This window comes from Neomonachus schauinslandi, chromosome 12 (assembly GCF_002201575.2).
Source record: "Neomonachus schauinslandi chromosome 12, ASM220157v2, whole genome shotgun sequence".
Taxonomy (NCBI): domain Eukaryota; kingdom Metazoa; phylum Chordata; class Mammalia; order Carnivora; family Phocidae; genus Neomonachus; species Neomonachus schauinslandi.
In genome coordinates, this window is record NC_058414.1 from 94,666,943 (window position 1) to 94,687,878 (window position 20,936).

A 20,936-nucleotide genomic window follows, 5' to 3' on the forward strand; every position below is an offset into this window, starting at 1 on the left:
AACACCCAAAGAACAAATGATCCAATCAAGAAATGGGCAGAAGACATAAACAGACATTTTCCCAAAGAAGACATCCAAATGGCCATCAGACACATGAAAAAGTGCTCAACATTGCTCGGCATCAGGGAAATCCAAATCAAAACCTCAATGAGACACCACCTCACACCAGTCAGAATGGCTAAAATTAATAAGTCAGGAAACGACAGATGTTGGCAGGGATGCGGAGAAAGGGGAACCCTCCTACACTGTTGGTGGGAATGCAAGCTGGTGCAGCGACACTGGAAAACAGTATGGAGGTTCCTCAAAAAGTTGAAAATAGAGCTACCATACGATCCAGCAATTGCACTACTGGGTATTTACCCCAAAGATAAAAATGTAGGGATCCGAAGGGGTACGTGCACACCGATGTTTATAGCAGCAATGTCCGCAATAGCCAAAATATGCAAAGAGCCAAGATGTCCATCGAGAGATGAATGGATAAAGAAGAAGTGGTATATATACAATAGAATATTATGCAGCCATCAAAAGGAATGAAATCTTGCCATTTGCAATGACGTGGATGGAACTGGAGGTATTATGCTGAGTGAAATAAGTCAATCAGAGAAAGACACGTATCATATGACCTCACTGATGAGGAATTCTTAATCTCAGGAAACAAAATGAGGGTTGTTGGAGTGGTGGGGGGTGAGAGGGATGGGGTAGCTGGGTGATAGACACTGGGGAGGGTATGTGCTATGGTGAGTGCTGTGAGCTGTGTAAGACTGTTGAATAATAGACCTGTACCTGTGAAACAAATAATACATTATATGTTAATTAAAAAAAAAAGAAGAAGAAGAAGATAGCAAGAAGGGAAAAATGAAGGGGGGGAATCAGAGGGAGAAACGAACCATGAGAGACTATGGACTCTGAGAAACAAACTGAGGGTTCTAGAGGGGAGGGGGTGGGGGGATGGGTTAGCCTGGTGATGGGTATTAAAGAGGGCACGTACTGAATGGAGCACTGGGAGTTATATGCAAACAATGAATCATGGAACACTACATCAAAAACTAATGTAATGTATGGTGATTAATATAACATAATAAAATAAAAAAAATAAAAATAAAAGATTTTATTTTTAAGTAATTTTGACACCCAACATGGGGCTTGAACCCACAACCCTAAGATCAAGAGCCACATGCTCTATTGACTGAGCCAGCCAGGTGCCCCTTCCCAAATTTATTTTTAGATTAAATCCCAATTAAAATGTCAGCAAATTTTTTTCCTGAAATTTTTCAAGATAGTTTTAGAATCAGATTGAAAATTCAAATGGCCAAGAATAGCCACACCCTGCCCCCAAAAAGAAAGAAAAAGTAGAATCAGGTTGGAGGATTTACACTATGATAAAAATAGGCTTTATTATAAAGCTACAGTAATTAAGGCAATGTAATATTTTTATAACAACAGACAAATAGACCAATGGTCAGAAAAAAGAGTCTAGAAATCAACCTACACACATAAATCAAAAATTGATTTATGGCAACACAGGAGAACAGTGAGGAAAGAATGGTCTCTCGATAAAATTGGATATCCACATAGAAAAACAATAAATTTGGGCTTCTATCTTATAAAATACCCAGACATAAATTCCAGATATATTGTTGTTTTCAATGTGAAAAGTAAAGTATTAAAGTTCTGAAAGATTACATTGAAGAATAACTTTGTGATTTGGGAGAGACAAAGATTTCTCAAGACACAAAAAAGCAATAACTATATGAAAAACAATAAATAGAACTACATTAAAATTAAGGGCATCCCTTCATCAGAGGCACCATTATGAGAATGAAAGAGCCACAATGTGGGAGAAAATATTTGTGATCCATATAAACAACAGGCTCATATTAAAAACACACAAAGAACTAAAATCAATAAGAAAAAGAGAGATAACCCAAGAGAAAAACAGGCAAGAAACTGAACACATACCTCAGAAAATGGAATCTTCAATGACCAATAAGTATTTAAAAATATGCACAACCTCATCAGTCATCAGAGAAATGTGGGATATAATCCCCATGAGATACTACTATATGCCCATCAGAATGGCTACAGTGACAAAGACTGATAATCCGAGGATAAAGTCTAGAGCAAAAGAAGTCCTCATACAAATGTAGTTTGTGGGGATATCATCGGTACAACTGTTTTGACAAACTGACAATATTAGCTGAAGACAGACCTGCACAGATGTGATGCAGCTATTCCACTCTAGGTAACAGAAATGGATATATATGACAAAAGGTTGAGTGTGACTGTGTGTGTGTGAGTGTGTATGTGTGTGTGTGTGAGAGAGAGAGAGGAAGAGGCAAGGCAAGGTGAGGAGAGGAGAGGATGTTCACAGTAGTATTGTTTTCAATGGCCACAAACTAGAAACAACTTAAATGTCTATCAATAGAATTAATATGTAATTTGAGATAAGTGGCTCATGAATTTGTCGTATTTACAGAATATGAGGGCAGACATCTAGGTACAAAAATAGCTAAATAATTTGATTGTGCCCAATTAAAAGCCTTCCGATAGTGAGACAAAATGGAGAAAAGTCTCACCAAATAGCTGTATCAGTTGTAAAGAGAATATCTGACCATAGCTCACTTCAGAATCATGTTACAGGGGATATTGTTTGAAGGGCCACCAGGTGATCCCTGAGTAACTGGGCACTTTGGGTCAAATGGTCTCAGTCTTGAGTACATGGACAGAAAGTCATGGGCAAGTTGTAGTTTCTCAAAGAGAAACTTCAGTAAAGGCAGGAGAATGTCTCCAAGGGAAACTGGGGCTTTGGTTTCTCATGTTTCTGGGTCAGGAAAAACTAAATTCTGATTCGTAAATTCTTTTAAAAAATAGGTAAGAGTTTCAGGTGAGGAAATCACTATTCAGAGAAGTAACAGAAGCCTAATAAGCACAGCATAATTGGCCTGTAGAGATTGTCTCTCTGAGGGAAAAGAAAGTTACTTCTTCCAAATCCCCCATCTTGCCCATCTCTGCTCTTCCTGGGGCAATGATGACCTCCTGTCCCAGAGGTAAGACAGTCATGCTCAGAGGTGTTCCCCTTGGGTTCTTAGGACCAGCATCAGGAAGCCAGGGTATCCTTCAAACACAACTTCTTCCTTGGTTCATGTGGCAATTGGATTGAATCTGGCTACTGGAGAAATAAATGTCCCATTTTGGCAATTGGTTTAAAGAAAACATATATATCTTAATTTTATTGAGTTTTTAAAAAAATTATTAAGTTTTTAATTTAAATTTCAGTATAGTTAACGTTCACTATTATGTTAAAAGAAAACATATTTGGGGTAGCCAAACTGGGGAGAAAGTTCTTTCCGGTACCTCTGAGAAATGCAGCACCTAGCACAAGGCTTTGGCTGCAACCGTAGGAAGCATTGGGCTTAGCTACTACAGGTCATGTCCCATCCACCACTCTGTACTCCTCAGCACCTGCCCGCTCCTGGAAATCTGCACCAGCGGACAGGTTTGTGTTGACCCAACATTCTTAAATGATGATGGTCGGAAGGTGATATCATCTGGATAGCTGGCTTCAAACTTTCTGTTGACCTAAACAATATAGGTATGCATAAGGAAGTGGGGATGGGGTGGAGAGAGCAACTTAGCCAATTAACTTTTGGGAAATATCACACTTTCCAGGTGCTCCTTTTTTGAGAAGAATACTTGTAATGTGTAATTTCAGGGAGCTTGAACCACAATTCCAGGAAGAAAAGGTGATGCATGCTTGCCGTTAAATAGGTTACAACACCTCCACCTTACTTTTGAATCCGCTTTAAACTTTTATTTACATATCAAATTTTCAAAACTGTTTTGAACTTTTATTTATTTTTAACCTCTTTTTTAACCTTCCTTTTCTTATTGATATTATGTACTTATTCCATCCTTGTCTCTATTTCCCTCCCTCCAGTGAATTAGGATAAACCTGAATGTATGATCCCTTTAGACAGATGGAGAAACTAAGTAATGAGAATTGAACTGGGAAATGCATGTTTATTGGCAAAGCAGTTCATTCATTCCCAGAGAGAGGCACTTTAAAAACCATGAAGATGATACAGAAACATGATAATCTAACCATGTTTCTTTTTTTTTTTTTTAAGATTTTATTTATTTGAGAGAGAGAGAGCTTGAGCAGGAGGGAGAGGGAGAAGCAGACACCCTGCTGAGCAGGGAGCTTGCCACAGGGGCATCTCAGGCACCCTATTGATCTGTGGTTAGCTGCCCTTACTCTCATGAATGCCCTCAATACAAATTGGGATTTTCATAACATATTCAATGGCACTATCTGATCACAGACAACAAGCAGATAATATCTCCTTGGGACAGCTATGAATGAGTTTCACTTTCTCCATCCAAAGGGCAGAGTAATTAGAGGATGTGGGAAGTTGAGAGTGGACTCTATTTAGTCCATGAGTTTTTTTAATTTTTAAAAATTAAAAAAAGTGATTTAAAAAAATTTTTTTTATTATGTTATGTTAATTACCATACATTACACCATTAGTTTTTGATGTAGTGTTCCATGATTCATTGTTTGCGTATAACACCCAGTGCTCCATTCAATACGTGCCCTCCTTAATACCCATCACCAGGCTAACCCATCCCTCCACCCCCTCCCCTCTAGAACCCTCAGTTTGTTTCTCAGAGTCCATAGTCTCTCATGGTTCGTCTCCCCCTCTAATTGCCCCCCCTTCACTTGTGATTTGAATTAAGGTGCAAATAAGATTACTAAGAATTCTAAAGAGAATTTCTGAATACTAGAGCCTTTGAACTTTCTGAAATACTAACACATCAGCAGGATTAGAAAGTTTAGAGATGTTATTGAGCAGACTAAGGTATCACCTTCTGCTCGGGTAAGTTATGGTAGAGGGAGCATTAACACAAGGATGGACTATGACAGTTTCCTAAGAGGGGAAAATAGTCAACTATTTCAGATGGAGATCAAAGTAAGAGGAGATCAAAGGAAAAGATAATCAACAGTCTTTTCACTGAGTTAATTCCAGTTAATGATGTTCCATCACACTATTGTCTCCAAACCATAACTCTCACTACGCAGGATACATACAGAGTCAGCAAATGTGCAGCCAGTTTTCCATTTTGTCTTAGTTAATAGGCAAGTATGTGTGGCAAGTATTTGAGCTCCTATCATTTATTAGGGAAGCAAGTTAATGCATCTTTGACTTTGATTTGTTTCTTCACAGACATACCCTGCCTATCAGTGCTATGCTGCTCTTCCAAAGGAGGATGAAAACATTACAGATTCTTTCCTCTTACCCTCTCACACTGATAAAAGACAAGCAGGTGAAGATTTTCAAAACAGAGGCTGATCGCCCCAGGTCTTCATTCTTTACTTCCCTGACCCTGAAATGTAATTTTGACAATTTGTTCCTACTGAAAAATCTATTTTATATTTGCTACCTTCTAACTTGCAACCTAAAATTTCTGATTTTAAAAGGATGGAAATTTAGTATTTCATTTTCATAGAGACTCCAGAAGTAAAATAGTAAATTAAAAAAAAAACAGTTAATACCTGTTAGGCCCCATTCAATATGGATTTTGAGGCGGGAGGAGGGAAATACTTGCATCCAACAAAGAAGTAAACAAACTCCATGCCTTGGAACGGGCCCTAAATAAGAGAAGCATGTTTTACAGTTAATCATTTCATCTCAAATGTCTAAGCATTTTCATAAAACCTTTCCTATTTAAGGAAGGAGAAGAGTTTTCTCCTTCCTTGAATCTGAGCCATATCAATGGGTTCTATTGTGGTCCCAAACCCTGAAGGAGACATATAATCTGGGAAAGCACACAGTGCAATGTCACATTGCTGTTTGGTCGAAATGACCTCGTCAGGCCCCCTGCCACCTTAAGTATCTGGTGCTCATTGATTTATAACTTGGATTTGGTCCTCAGAATCTCATGGGCAGAGAAAACCCAGACATGGATGAATGAGTTCATTCTGCTGGGGCTGTCCAGCTGCTGGGACACTCAGCTCTCCCTATTTGTCCTTTTCCTGGTCATGTATCTGGTGACCATGCTGGGGAACTTCCTCCTCCTCCTCCTCATCGGACTGGACAGCAGGCTACACACACCAATGTACTTTTTCCTCAGTGTCTTGTCATTTGTGGACATCTGTTACCAACAGCACTGTCCCACAGATGGTTGTTCACTTCCTGTCAGCCTGGAAGCCCATCCCATTCTACAGCTGTGTGTTCCAGCTCTTCATCTCCCTGGCGATGGGCAGCTCTGAGTTCTTCCTGCTGGGAGCCATGGCTTATGACCGCTCTGTGGCAGTGTGCCATCCACTGCACCACAGTCATCATGCATGGAGGACTGTGCCTGGGGCTGGCTGCCGGCTGCTTGGCGGCTGGTTTCATGAATTCAATGATGCAGACGATCATCATCTTTCGGCTACCTTTGTGCTGTAATGTTATTAATCACTTTGCTTGTGAGATGTTGGCTGTGCTGAGGCTGATCTGTGTGGACATCTCCTTCAACAAGGTCATGGTGGCCATCTCAGGATTTCTGGTGATCATGCTTCCCTGTTTCCTGGTTCTGTTCTCTTATGGTCGTATAGTTACTGCCAATCTGCATATTCGCTCTGCCAAAGGACGCTGCAGAGCATTTGAGACCTGTGCCTCCTACCTCACTGTGGTTTCCATGTGGGGCTTTGGAACAGCCATCTTCACGTACTTGAGACCCACTGCTGGTTCCTCAGCAGAGCAAGAGAAGTTGGTTGCCCTGTTCTATGCTGTGGTGACCCCAATGCTGAATCCCTTAATCTACAGCTTGAGGAAGAAAGAGGTAATGAGTGCTCTGAGGAGACTGTTGGGAAAACTTAGTGAAAAAAGGTAAAGATTCAAAAGATTTCTCCTTTCTTCCAATAGCCCAAATAACAATATTTCAAACAAAGAGGAAATGATTGACATGCCCTTTTCCCTGGATTAACCAATAAGGTGGATCATGGTGAACACATTTTTGAAGACCAACTTTTCACATTAGTCCAGATTTTCACTATGTATTACTGCCCTACTGTACATAAGGTAAAAAAAAAAAAAAAAAAAAAAAACCCTTCCTTTTTTAACTTGGGCCTGCTGGGTTAGCTGTCCTTCTAGAGCTCACATTCCCCCTTCTCCTTTCTTATTCCTCCTGCATTTGTCCCTAGGAAATGCAGTGTGAACAGTGAAAGTTTCAGATTGAGGACAGCCATGCTTTACATGTTGACCCACCCCTCACCAGCATTGTGGCTTTGACAGATGTGTTTAATATCTCTGATCTCCTGTTTTCTCAAATATAAGAAGTAATAATATTCAGTATGTGTGATTATTTTGAATATTATAGATAATCTATGTAAAATACTTGGTAGACTGGTGGTATAGATATTCAACTATATTTAAAAATAGTTTTTAGGACACCATTATAGGGCTAAGCATTATGCAAACTTTTCTCTATATACAATTATTAAAAATGAACTTTTTTTTTTTTAAGAGAGAGAGAGTGTGTGTGTGTGAGTGGGGAGGGGCAGAGGGAGAAGGAGAGAGAGTCTTAAGCAGGCTCCATGCTCAGCATGGAGCCCGACTCAGGGCTTGATCTCAGGATGCTGAGATCATGGCCTGAGTGGAACTCAAGAGTCGGATACTTAACTGACTGAGTCACCCAGGCTCCTGGAAAGTGAACTTTTTTTCTCTATTCCATGGCTTTGTTAGATCCCTGTACTATGTCTGCTCTAGGGTATCATCTTACCCAGAACCACGACATCTATCTACAGATCTCTCTCTCTCTGCCAGTCTCTGATCTCTCGATATCTCAATCTCCATCTGTTATATATTTTTTGCTCCAAGACAGACGAGACCTTTCTCATAAGTTCCAAGCACATATATCCAATTGCTTGCTTAATACCTTCACTTACATCACCTGAATTGCATTCTTAACAATAGAATGATTGTGCTTGCTTCCTCTATCCTAAGCTACTCCTTTCCTCTTGCTCTAATACACCTTCACTATAGTAGCAAAAGGAACCCTATACACTCAGAATAATTCTTGATTCCTTTCTTTTATACCCACTCTGTCAATAGAATCCATTAGCCTTATCAACAAGATATATCTTCAGTCTGGTCTCTCTGCACCTCTGCTTTTTACATTTTATTCTTCATACAACAGTGTACTTAAAACTTTTTTTAACTTTATGTTGTAAAATAAAACACAGAGGCAGAAAAGCACACTACGCAAATGTGTAGCTGAGTGAACTATGATAAGACAACCCTTCTTATATAAACCATTCAAGTAAAAAAACAGAGCTGCAAGCTACTGAGGAAGTCCCTCCATGTGACCCATCCCAAGCATGACACCTTTTCCCCCAAAGTAACTGCTATCCTGACCACTGCAGCAATCACTTTCCTGCATTACTGATGACTTTGTGACCCAAGCAAATATCCCTAGTCGCTGTAGTTTGGTTTTGCCCATTTTTCTTCAACTTGGTATGTCTTTGAAGTCTCTTTAATCTGTAATTCTGTCCAACTCTTTCTTTATCCTGCAATTTATTTGAGTGGCCCAGGTCATTTGACTTGCAGAAGGTGCCTTTGCTTAGAAAATATATCTGGCCACATCTTTATCCTGCTTAGGATAAAGTCCAGCTGCATACATGTGTGGCCTGACATGGTCCAGCTGCTTCTGCAGAGATAATTGGTAGATAATATTCCTTAGTAGTTGGAACATTATCACCTGCAGAAGGACCCTGTTATTAATTGTTAAACAATTAATTCTCTGCAGCCACTGTGGAAAACAGTATGGAAATTAAAAATAGTACTACCATACGATCCAGTAATTCTACTACTGGGCATTTACCCAAAGAATATGAAAACACTAATTTGAAAGGATATATGCACCCCTATGTTTATTGCAGCATTATTTACAATAGCCAAATGATGGAAGCAGCTCAAGTGTCCATCGACAGATGAATGGATAAAGATGTGGTGTATATATACATATACAGCTGTAAAAAAGAACAGAATCTTGCCATTTGCCACAACATGGATGGATCTAGAGGGCGTAATGCTAAGTGAAATAAGTCAGTCAGAGAAAGACAAATGCCATATGATTTCACTCATATGTGGAATTAAAGAAACAAAATAAACAAACAAAGAAAAAAGAGACAAACCAAAAAACAGACTCAACTCTAGAGAAGAAACAGATAATTACCAGAGGAAAGGTGGGTGGGGGGATGGGTGAAATAGGTGAAGAGGATTAAGAGTACACTCATCATGATGAGCACTGAGTAATGTATAGAGTTGTTGAATCACTATATTGAACGCTTGGAACTAATATAACCATGTATGTTAATTATATTGCAATTAAAATTTTAAAAAATTCTCTTTTATCTCATTCTTTATTTCTTCCTTGCTGTGTGGACAACTATTCTAATATGTTAACTTTATTCATGGAGTCCTTTGTTGAATGAAAACCCTTCATTTTGATATGATCTGATTCATCATATTTTTGTTCTATGATTCATGCTTATGAATTTTTCTAAAAAAATTCCTGCATCAGGGTCATAAAATATTTTCCTATTTAATCCAGTTTTCTACTTTTACCTTTCACAGTTTTTTCTTTAGTTTATCTGACATTCTGCTCTGCATATGTTGTCAAATATGGATCTGCTGGGTGTTCTTCCATGTTATGGTCCATTTATTAAGCAGTCTATCTTTTAGTCATTGATCTGCAGTAACTTTTATGTACATTGAGCTTACCTATGTACGGATCTGTTTTTGAACTCTGTTCTTTTCTCTTTGTTCATTTGTTTGCTCTCCCATCATATAATTCTATTATTCTCTTTTTAAAAGTCATTTTGGCTTGTAATAAGTCTTCATTTGTCATGTGTAATTTATCAAATAAGATGGCCAAACTCATCTTCTTTTTCAAAGTTATTAAATATATAGTCAAAGTAGCCAGCTAGTCTGTTTATATTTATTGACCTATTTTATTTGTAGTCAATCTACAAAGAGTCAGCTATTTATAGAGTGATGTATTCCAAATAAATTTTTGAGTAATTTTATTAAGTTCCCAAAAAGTTCATCTAAAATTTTGATTAGGTTTGCATTGAATATGTAGATTCATTTTGGAGCATTGACATCTTTATAATACATTGTCTCATCTGAAGAATGTCTTTGAGGTTATTTAGATAATCTTTTTTGTGCTATTTAAAGTTTTAATATTTTCTCCATATTTGTTTAACAAATATTTGTTAAACATACTATATGGCAGGGGCGCCTGGGTGGCTCAGTTGGTTAAGCCACTGCCTTCGGCTCAGGTCATGATCCTGAAGTCCCGGGATCGAGCCCCGCATCGGGCTCCCTGCTCGGCGGGGAGTCTGCTTCTCCCTCTGACCCTCGCCCCTCTCATGTGCTTTCTCTCTCTCATTCTCTCTCTCTCAAATAAATAAATAAAATCTTTAAAAAAGATTAAAAAAAAAAAAAAAACATACTATATGGCAGACACTCTTCCAGGTATTGTGGATACAACAGTGAAAAGCAAGCAAAAGTCTCTGCCTTCATGGAGATTACATTCTACTTAAGGGAAATAATAAATATAAGAAACAATTAATGTATATAGTATATTATAGGTATTACTTGCTACAGCGGAAAATGGGAAAAGAAGAGGAAGAATACTGGAAGGACTAAAAGTTTTGGCAAAGAGCTCCATAGAAATCATGTATTCTCTCTGCTGAGAAATTCCTAAATACTTTATAATTTATGTTGCTATTATAAATAGAATTTTATTTTTTTCATTGGTTATTGCTTGTGTACAGAAACACTATTGATTTTTGTGAGGTGATCTCATATGTAGTTCTTTCTTATTAAATCTAATTGTTGAACATTTTTTTCAGATACATAATATCATCTGTAAAAAATGATAGTTTTCCTTATAATCTTTGTATGTCTCAATGTATTTCTTTTCTCATATCGTAGCTCAGGACCTCTAACGTCAGGTCAAACAATAGCTGTGATAGCAGGTATCCTTCTGGTTCCTGATCCAAGAAAAGCATCTACAGATTCTCCATTAGGTATAAGGTTTGCTGTGGATTTAGGGCATTTAACTTTTATTAAATTTAGTTTTTAAGAAAGAAGTGTAATAAAGTGAGAGAGTACCTGCCCTCATATACATCAAAGCAGATTATATGTAAGTACAATTAAAATTATAGTATTGTTGTAGAAAAATTCACGAATCCAAATATAATCCCAAAAGAAACTTTTACATATATGAATTTAGTATATCATAGATGTATAATTTCAAGGTAATATAGGAAAATATGCACTACTAAATAAGTGATGTTGGGACACATGGCTATACTAACAGGACAAAAAATGTCATCTTTCCTATTATTATGCCATGAAAAATTCCAAGTATCTAAAGGTGAGGAAATGATTTTACAAATGAGTTTATATTTGCTCCCTCCTAAAAATGTGCTAAATAATGGTAAAAGCATAAAAGACAAGATAATAAATCCATAAAGCAAAGAGGACAATAAATTTAACAAATATATTTTATGAGAAATGCCAACAACATTTTGGAAGCTAGAAAGCAACTTTTTTTCTCTTCTCTTTTCTTTTTAAGGTCCAGAGCTAACAGGCTCTACTACGTTTGCCCTTCCAACTCCAGCACTCACATAGGCAGCACTCTGCAGGCACATTATTTTGTTCAGAAAGTGGGTCTCAGGGGCACCCAGGTGGCTCAGTTGGTTGAGCTTCTGACTCTTGATTTTTGGCTCAGGTCATGATCTCAGGTTCTGGAGCCCCACGTTGGACTCTGCACTCACTGGGGAGTCTGCTTGAGGATTCTCTCTCCCTCTCCCTCTGTCCCTCCCCCTGCTTGCTCTCGCTCTATCTCAAATAAGTAAATAAATCTTAAAGAAAAATAAAGAAAGTGGGTCTCAGACCATTGGCTGGGAGAAAATGCTATTGTCAAAGCTCCATTCTCCCCACCTTATTGGGGAGAATGAATCAGAATAAGTTGGGGAGAATGAATCACAAGCCCATTCCTGGGGCAATGCCACGTAGCTGAGCAGAGGGTGAGAGCAGCCTAGTCACATTCATAGGGACAAGGCACATGAGTGGAAATCTCCCTCCCTCTTGGAGAAGGGAATACACTGGGCTTCTACAGGTTTCACTACACAGTGTTTAACATCCTCACTCGAGTATTCCCACACAGTATGGCTGCACTTTTATTAAAGATTCTGAACACTGAAAATCTCTAAGTATAAACCAGGGTATGGAAGATTATCTCCCTTAGAGGAAAAGTCAAAAGCTCTAAGAAGTTTACAGGATGTGGTGGTAGAATTCCAAACCTAGAGAGCAGCCCTACCCTAGGCTGCATCTGTCTAGAGACTGGCATAAAAAAGTCTCCCTGCCCACACTAAGAGCAGACAGTGAAGCACAAAGCATCCCATTGGCCCCCTGAGTTGCCTGGCTGGGGGCTATTGTTCAAAGCAATGTGGAGATGGGTGAACTGCAATGAGGAATTTGAGATGTAATCACATTTTCATGCTCATAAAGTGGAATAAAATTTCCACCATGTAAAGGTGGTGTCACTGAAGATTCCAGATGCACCCCATCCCCTTGAGAAATTAAAGTTTGGAGAGCTCCTTCCCATGCTCTGGGGACAAGGAAACAAAACTTGGGATTTGCAAAGTTGAAATGTAGGTTAGGCTGTTTGATGCAGAAGCGACCAGACAGAGGAGGAGGGAAAATAAAATAAATCTAACAAACAAAGCATAATTGGCCCCTTGAGATTTCATCACTAAAGTTAGAGAAAGTTACCTGTTCCAATTGCACTTGCCTCAAATTTCACAACTTGCCCACCTCTGCCATCGCACAGGATGGCCTCCTCCACTCTCCAGAGGTGAGTCAGCCGTTGTCAGTCTCTTTTTAACACGTATTTAGCAACATGATTTATGAAACCAGGTTCCTGTAATCCGTAGTCCCTCCTGTATTCTTCAAGCCTAAGAGCATGGCAGCTTGACATGGTTGTCCTCTCCTGGAGATTTGTCCAAAGAACATGTGTTCCGGCTATTCGAATTAGGAAGCCAGAATTTTCAAGTGATTTAAGGGTCCCCCACCTGTGGTGGCCTGAACCTGCTAACAAGTTGGCACTGGTCTTCATCTTTGCTTTTCACCCATCGACTCCTGGAAAGAGGGTCCAGGTGCCAGGTCTGTGCTGATGGGCCTTTTCTTTGCTGATGCCAGTAGAAAGATGACTCCCTCAGAGACTAGCTCTTTCCCCTGTACACGAAATTTCTGTTTTGAGAACAAGTCTTTAGAGTAACATCCTTGTCTGAAATGCTTCCCGCAACTGCCCATCTGGGGCTGGTCAGGAATCTAATATAGCTTTGCTAGGTCTCACTGTCCACACTCGCATGCTGAATAGGCTGCTTAGCTGATGCATGTTGTTAAAATAGTAATTTTCAAGTTTATTTCCATTTGTTTATTAATTTAGCATTTTTATTATGTTTTTTATTGCTGGATAACTACGTGTATATTCCTCCAGGAAAGGCATAGTTTATGCCATTATCTCTATTTTACAGATATGAAAACTGATGTGCTAGGATTTTAGGGAAATATATGCTTTTCCATAATGCTTCATTCCAGTGGAAGAGGTCTTTCAAAATGAAAATCAAATGTTCAAGCTGCATGAAAATGATCCAAAGAGGCAGAGCTGTTGGTAATGATAAATGCAGCTATTCTGCTTGAAATAAAAATTTGTGTGGGTTACTCACCATGCCTGGTTCTAGCTTAAAGCTCATTCTCTAAGTAGTCTGGGGCAAGGTAGAGAAAACAGCGTAACACTGGAGCAGGGCTAGATGGGAGATGAGCAGAGGGGAGGGGAGGGGAGGGGAAGGTAAGGTAGGGGAGAGGAGTCCTTACCTGTAGGAGGCAGCTGACCCAGGAGTCCTACCTTCTCCGGTTCAAATCTGTGCCATCCCCCTCTTTCTTTCCTTTTACTTCACCTTTTCTTTGCCCCATGTCCCTCTCCTTTCAAAACTATTCTAAAAGCTCAGAGGAAAGGGATATGGGTTTCTGATCATCTCTGGTGTGCTTTGGCAATGCTGAGATGACTCTGGTAAAGTATTCCTCCTCTTTGCAAAGCAGATTATGATAAAGTGGCTGAAGAACAGAAATAATTCAATAATGCCTTAGCTAAGTGTCTTTGAGTCTTCTATCTTTTGGCGACGAATTTGGGGTTTTTCAATAATGTAACTGAGGAAAAATTTGTCCTAAAGAGGTGTGTGTGTGTGTGGGGGGGGGTGGTGGGAGGGTTGTCCTGAAAGATCTCACTGTTCATATTTTCTGAGAATTCATCAATTTCTCTGGTAAATGTATTTTGAGCAGGATTTCTAACATGATAGAACCAAATTCTAGAAAATTTCACTGCAAAGGACTAAAAATAACACTCTGGGATTGAACACTAAGATAAATAAAATATGGGAAGCTCTGGTATATAAAATATTGGATAATTTTAGCAATGTGTTAATTGATTAAATGTCAAGAAAAGGTCATCGATAAATATTTTTTCTTTTCTCCCATTTTCATTGTTCCTTTTCTTCCTCATTTGATTTCATTTCAATTTCCTTTACTTCTTCACTGTATTCTTTTTTTAATTTTGTCTTCCTTTCTGGTTTCTTTTTTCCTTTCTGACCATTAATTCTCTCTCTGACTTTTTTCCCTTTTTCCCTAGAGAGCTTCTCAATGACTTTGCTCATTTATTTATTCTTATTTGCATCTCAATATCCTCTCCTCTTCCTCTGCTTACCTTTTGCATACGTTTCTCCTTCAGATATTTATTTACTACTTGTTTATTTAAGTTTGGGCTAGTTTTAATTTTTTTAAAGAAGATATTTAATGAAAGACATTCAATGAAGATTTTTTAAATTGGGTTATAATTCATATCACACAAAATTAAGCATTTTGTAGTGCATAATTCAGTGTCAGTACATCCCAGAGTTGTGATTTTATGTTGTGAAGGTACAGCTAAATAGTTATCAAAGAACTGTGAACAGCTTGGGCATGAGAGAGTGTATTTGTGTGTGGGACCGCAAGAGGGCGCTCTGGAAGCATTCCTCTGACCAGAAAGAACTGCATCTCTTCACCTGTATAATGGCTTGGGCTTACCTACATGGACACTCAACATTTTACCTCTCTGCCTTGGGTGTGATTACCAAGTGACCTGGAAACGTAGCCTGCTTTTTATGTTATTGTGACAGTAACTATTTACACAAACAGAGGGGGGGATATGTTGGCACTCACCACTAAGGAGAATAGAGTCCAAATTACGTGTGGGATGCAGATCAGAAGGGACAAATCTCCCAACCAGACAAGACTCATCCCCACAGTCCAGGATCCTTTGTCGTGACTCATCTTTTCCTTGTTAGGGATAGTCCTTTGGCTAGACAAAATTATACTTAGGTTTAATCATCTTTTGCAAGCTGATTTTAAAAAACTAGCACATACCTTTATCCATTTCTGATATTAGGTCATTTTTGTGTCCATTATTGTCCACAATCATAGCCCTTCATTTTTTCCTAAGGGAGGAAGAAAGGACTCCCTGCCATGGACGCATCTTGTAGTCATCACTATATGAGACACAAAGTAGAAGCATGATCACCTTTCCAAGTCTGTAAAAGAGGCCAGTGAATCATGTTCTGCAAGAAGAAGAGAGTTTCTAAATGAAGGAGATGTGCTTTGTTTCTCCTTGTCCTGTTATTGGCGAGGACTGAAAGCCAGACTTCAACTTCCCAGGTAAGCGGGAGGCACCTACTCCGTTCCACCAGGACTCAGAGGTGAATGGGATCAAAAGTAGGAGCTCAGTCCTCTTGACATGTCTTGATTTTTTTTTTTAAGATTTTATTTATTTGTCAGAGAGAGAGAGAGAACACAGGCAGGGGGAGCGGCAGGCAGAGGGAGAAACAGGCTTCCCTCTGAGGAAGGAGCCCAATGAGGGACTTGATCCCAGGACCCTGGGATCATGACCTGAGCTGCAGGCAGACGCTTAACGGACTGAGCCACCCAGGCGTCCCAATATGTCTCCTGATTTTATGTAAGGTGAATCCATAGCCTTCAAACAGTGACTATCACTGTGCAGCACATGGGTTATGTTGTACATAGAAGCACTAGGGATGTGCCCCAGGTTATCAGGTAACCCTGTTTACCTGCTCACTCCTTCTCTGTCTAGTCTCTTCATCTCCTTTGACGCCTGAAAATAATAGGCCAAAATTCAGGGTGTTGTTGTCAAGATTATTATATCATATTAATTATTAGATATATAAAGTATTTAGTATAATTTGGTACAGAGTAAGGAATAAATAAAATGTTTGTTTATATCAACTTGATATAGAAACAAGTACAGTTACAGTTTTTAATTCTTCTCATAACATTTTTCCCACCCAGGGAATTTTTGCACTCTCGATGGGCAAGAGTGTTTCAGGAGCTTGTTTTCTTCCCACCATCTGCCCCCAAAAGAACAGATAAGATTAAGATTTTCTAAAACTGAACTGACTATTCTGTGATTCACAGGGCAATTGATTTGGGTAAGTCATTTGAAACAATTTTACAAAGAAACAGGATTTACGTTGACTTTAACACATCACTTTTTTTTAACACACCACTTTTTAAAAATATCAAATATATTTTATTTAAAAAAGCAAAATCACTCACATAAATTATGTATCACTTAGAGATGACTATGTTACTGAGCAAGCATAACATGGCTGTAATAACAAATGCCCCCCCCTTTTGTATATGTTTTTGGAGACAGGTAGGAAAACACTACTTGTTTTGTTATTGTTTGTTTGATTTGTTAAAGCTGACATTTGAGTCCTGGTTATAGAAGTGCAAAGAGTGTAAATGAATCTACCATGACCCATCACCTTTGCATTTCGGCCACCTGTGTGCACATACACACCTTCTGATATAACTTGGAAAAGTGGCTGCATCACAGTTATATTTGAGCCCTCATCAGACAGGACTGAAGAGAGGTTATCTGGAGTAAGTCTTACATACAATGTGGTACAAATCACTGGCATTGCTTTAAAGAACAGGTTACAATAGAAATACGCCTTGGAAACAATTCATCTCACTTTGGTATATTTCAGGTCTGTTTTTTTTTTTTTAAGATTTTATTTTTATTTATTTGACAGAGAGAGACACAGAGAGAGAGGGAACACAAGCAGGGGGGAGTGGGAGAGGGAGAAGCAGGCTTCCTGTGGAGCAGGGAGCCCGATGTGGGGCTCGATCCCAGGACACTGGGATCATGACCTGAGCCGAAGGCAGACGCTTAACGACTGAGGTGCCCCGGTATATTTCAGGTTTTATTAAGTGTGATTTATACAGTTGTTTGGTTTATTTCATGAAATCCTAACACAAAGCAGTAAGCACGAAATACTTTTTTCAACATCTACCTTTTCAGCAATTCTTGAAATATATATGTGTATGTATATACACACGTGTAGAAAGAGAGAGAGATAATTCTCTTCAAAAACTGCAGATTTATGGATGTCAGAGAGAGACCTGTATTTTCTAGTGTGATCTCCTTAGCTCTTGGTGTATCTCTAAAAAGCATTGGAGTGCTAAAAATACATTTATGTAAGGATAGGAAAGCACTATAAACGTATCAGTCCATATTTTTATCAGGGTTTTCATGACCAGGAAATTTTCTAACCAGTATAATGACAATATTTTGTATTCAGTGTAAAATATGGCAAAATGAAAAGAAGCTGATGTACAAATAGGTATAGTGCAACAGAAATTACAAGCAAGGGAACACAAAAGAATTAAGACTATGCTACTGGTTTCTAGCCATGAAGCTAAACAACCTATTAATTTTGAACATTCTGGAAAAATAGAATTCTTGAACTACCTATTTGTCCTGAAGATTTTGAATCCTGTATCTTATTACACAGTGAGGAACTTTACTTACACTTTAAGAGTTGTGAATCTCTTTGCCAATCTTGTAGCTAAGTATCTTGTTCCGGTTAATTCTGGTGTGAATGACTGGAAGTTTCCAGTGCAAGGTCTTGAATGGGTTTCTTTTCTTTTTTTTTTTTTTTTAAAGATTTTATTTATTTATTCATGAGAGAGAGAGAGAGAGAGAGGCAGAGGCAGAGGGAGAAGCAGGCTCCCCGCAGAGCAGGGAGACCCATGCGGGACTCGATCCCAGGACCCTGGGATCATGACCTGAGCTGAAGGCAGACGCTTAACCGACTGAGCCACCCAGGCATCCCATTCTTCAGACTCCTGTCTGTATACTTCAGTTATGGATCACTTCTTTCTTTTTGTAGGTGAGCGAAAGAAAGAAAAAACAAAAGAAATTTTTTGGGGGGTTTTGGGGTCAAAGAATTACTGCCTATGTCATCATGTTCTATAATTAACACCTGATCTTTTATCCTATCTTCACTGGTGAGGAGTGATCAATGTTGTATTGAGAAATGAATGAGCTGTTCCTTCCTTGAGAAAGCATCATTGTAAAGTAATAACCTCACATCATTTTGTGCTCCGTGGCTCTATCACTTGCCAGAAGCGGCCGACAGAGGCCCCCTCCCCCACCGTCTATCCTCCCAAATATCCCCTCGGATTCACTTCTCCGCACGTCCTACCTTCCAGAAAGTGGTCGCTCTTCTGTTCAGAGAGTTGTTGCTATTCTTTTCTTCGATCTCCTGTTGAGTTTGTAGGTGTTCAGAATGGTTTGATCCCTATCCAGCTGAATTCCTGAGAGGAGACGAAATCCAGGTCTCCTACTCCTCCGCCATCTTGCTCCGCCATAACCTCACATCATTAAACACTTTATTAAACTCCCCTTGAGGGGCACAGGAGATGAATTTTAGCAGCTATGTATACTTTCTCTTCATGCAATACCTGATTCTTGAAGTTGGCTGTCTTGGGTTGATCTCACCCAGTGCGGCCGCTGTTGTGACCTAGGTAGAGAGGAGACCTTCTACTTGACACTCTCAAAATGACAAGTTACAGCAAATACATTTAAAATCATTTATAAATAAAATCATTAATAAAAATATAAGAATATTATTTAAAATATCCAGGGTTTCATGGATGCAGTCCACTGAGGAGGGGTAAGTAGGGTTGTGTCTGAGATATCTAGAGGGGAAATCCAGTAAGCAAAAGGAAGTTAAATAGGACTGGACATCATTCAGGATTCAGAAAAATATCTCTCATGTGAACCAAAAACTTTTTCACCAAAAAGACATGAATTCTCTATAATAACTACAAATTGAGTAGGATTTAAGTCTAAATACTTCATTAATTTCCTTCCTCCATTTAAAAGCAGATGTTTCAGAAAAGAAATTATGACCTAATAAATTGAATTATAAGAATGTAACTTCTTTACTCCTTGATTTCCAGCTGCACAGCTGGGTCCCATTGTGTTCCTCATCTATGGATACGTTCAAGCAGGGTTTGGATGATGATTTGGCTGAGATGTTCTAGGAGAACTTTGGTTCAGATGGGTAGGCTCTCTTTAGAGTTTGGTCCTTGGAAACTCATGGGCCAGGAAAATAAGACCCAGACATGGGTGAGTGAGTTCATCCTACTGGGGTTGTCCAGCGACCCGGAAAACTCAAGTCTTCCTCTTTGTCCTGGTCCTGACAATGTACTTGGTGACTCTTGTGGGAAATGTCCTCATTCTTATTATGATCAGACTGGACAGCAGACTTCATAACCCCATGTACTTCTTCCTTAGTGTTTTATCCTTTGTGGACCTTTGTTATGCAAACAGTTTTGCCCCACAAATGCTGGCCCTCCAGCTCTCCGGCCAGAAGTCCATCCCATTCTATAGCTGTATGCTCCAGCTCTACATCTCCCTGACATTGGGTGGGTCTGAGTTCTTCCTGCTGGGAGCCATGGCTTATGACTGCTCTGTGGCGGTGTGCCATACACTGCACCACAGTCATCATGCATGGAGGGCTGTGCCTGGGGCTGGCTGCTGGCTGCTTGGCGGCTGGTTTCATGAATTTGTTGATGGAAACAATCATTACCTTCCGGCTTCCCCTGTGTCACAATGTTATTAATCACTTTGCCTGTGAGACCCTAGCAGTGCTGCGGTTAGCCTGTGTGGACATCTCCTTCAACGAGGTCATGGTGGCCATCTCAGGATTTCTGGTGATCGTGCTTTCCTGTTTCCTGGTTCTATTCTCCTATGGTCGTATAGTTACTGCCATTCTGCAAATTCGTTCTGCCTAGGAACGTAGCAAAGCCTTTGGGACTTGTGCTTCCCACCTCACTGTGGTTTGCATGTGCTTTGGGGCTACCATCTTCACCTACCTGGGTCCACGGTCAGCCTCCTCAGTGGAAATGGAGAAAATTGTCGCTCTATTCTATGCTGTGGTGGCACCTATGTTGAATCCCTTGATCTACAGCTTGAGGAATAAGGAAGTTATGGCTGCTTTTCAAAAGGTTCTAGAGAAATTCAGAGATTAAGAGTAAAGACTGTTAAGAACTTCTTGTTAGGGGCGCCTGGGTGGCTCAGTTGGTTAAGCGACTGCCTTCGGCTCAGGTCATGATCCCAGGGTCCTGGGATCGAGTCCCACATCGGGCTCCTGGCTCAGCAGGAAGCCTGCTTCTCCCTCTCCCACTCCCCCTGCTTGTGTTCCTGCTCTCGCTGTCTCTGTCTCTGTCAAATAAATAAAAAAAATCTTTAAAAAAAAAAAAAAAAGAACTTCTTGTTAGCTATCATCAAAACCAAAAGGGAGATTGGCTGAGGGTATATAGGACTCCCTTACTTACACTAAGGAAGACTAACATGGCCTTGCATATGGATAAAGCATCCCTCCACCTGATTAACGAATTTCCTCATATAGGCCAGTGCAAGATAAGTCACATGTCAGTGATCCATGAGAGGACCTCTTCTTAGATCATCTT

The 20,936-nt window shown here is 39.5% G+C and overlaps 2 pseudogenes; both read left to right on the forward strand.

The window, feature by feature from the left end:
• Positions 1–4,910: 4,910 nt before the first annotated feature.
• Positions 4,911–6,876, forward strand: LOC110582802 (annotated as a pseudogene).
• A 12,684-nt stretch (positions 6,877–19,560) lies between these two features.
• LOC110582927 lies at positions 19,561–20,495 on the forward strand (annotated as a pseudogene).
• The last annotated feature ends 441 nt before the right edge of the window (positions 20,496–20,936 follow it).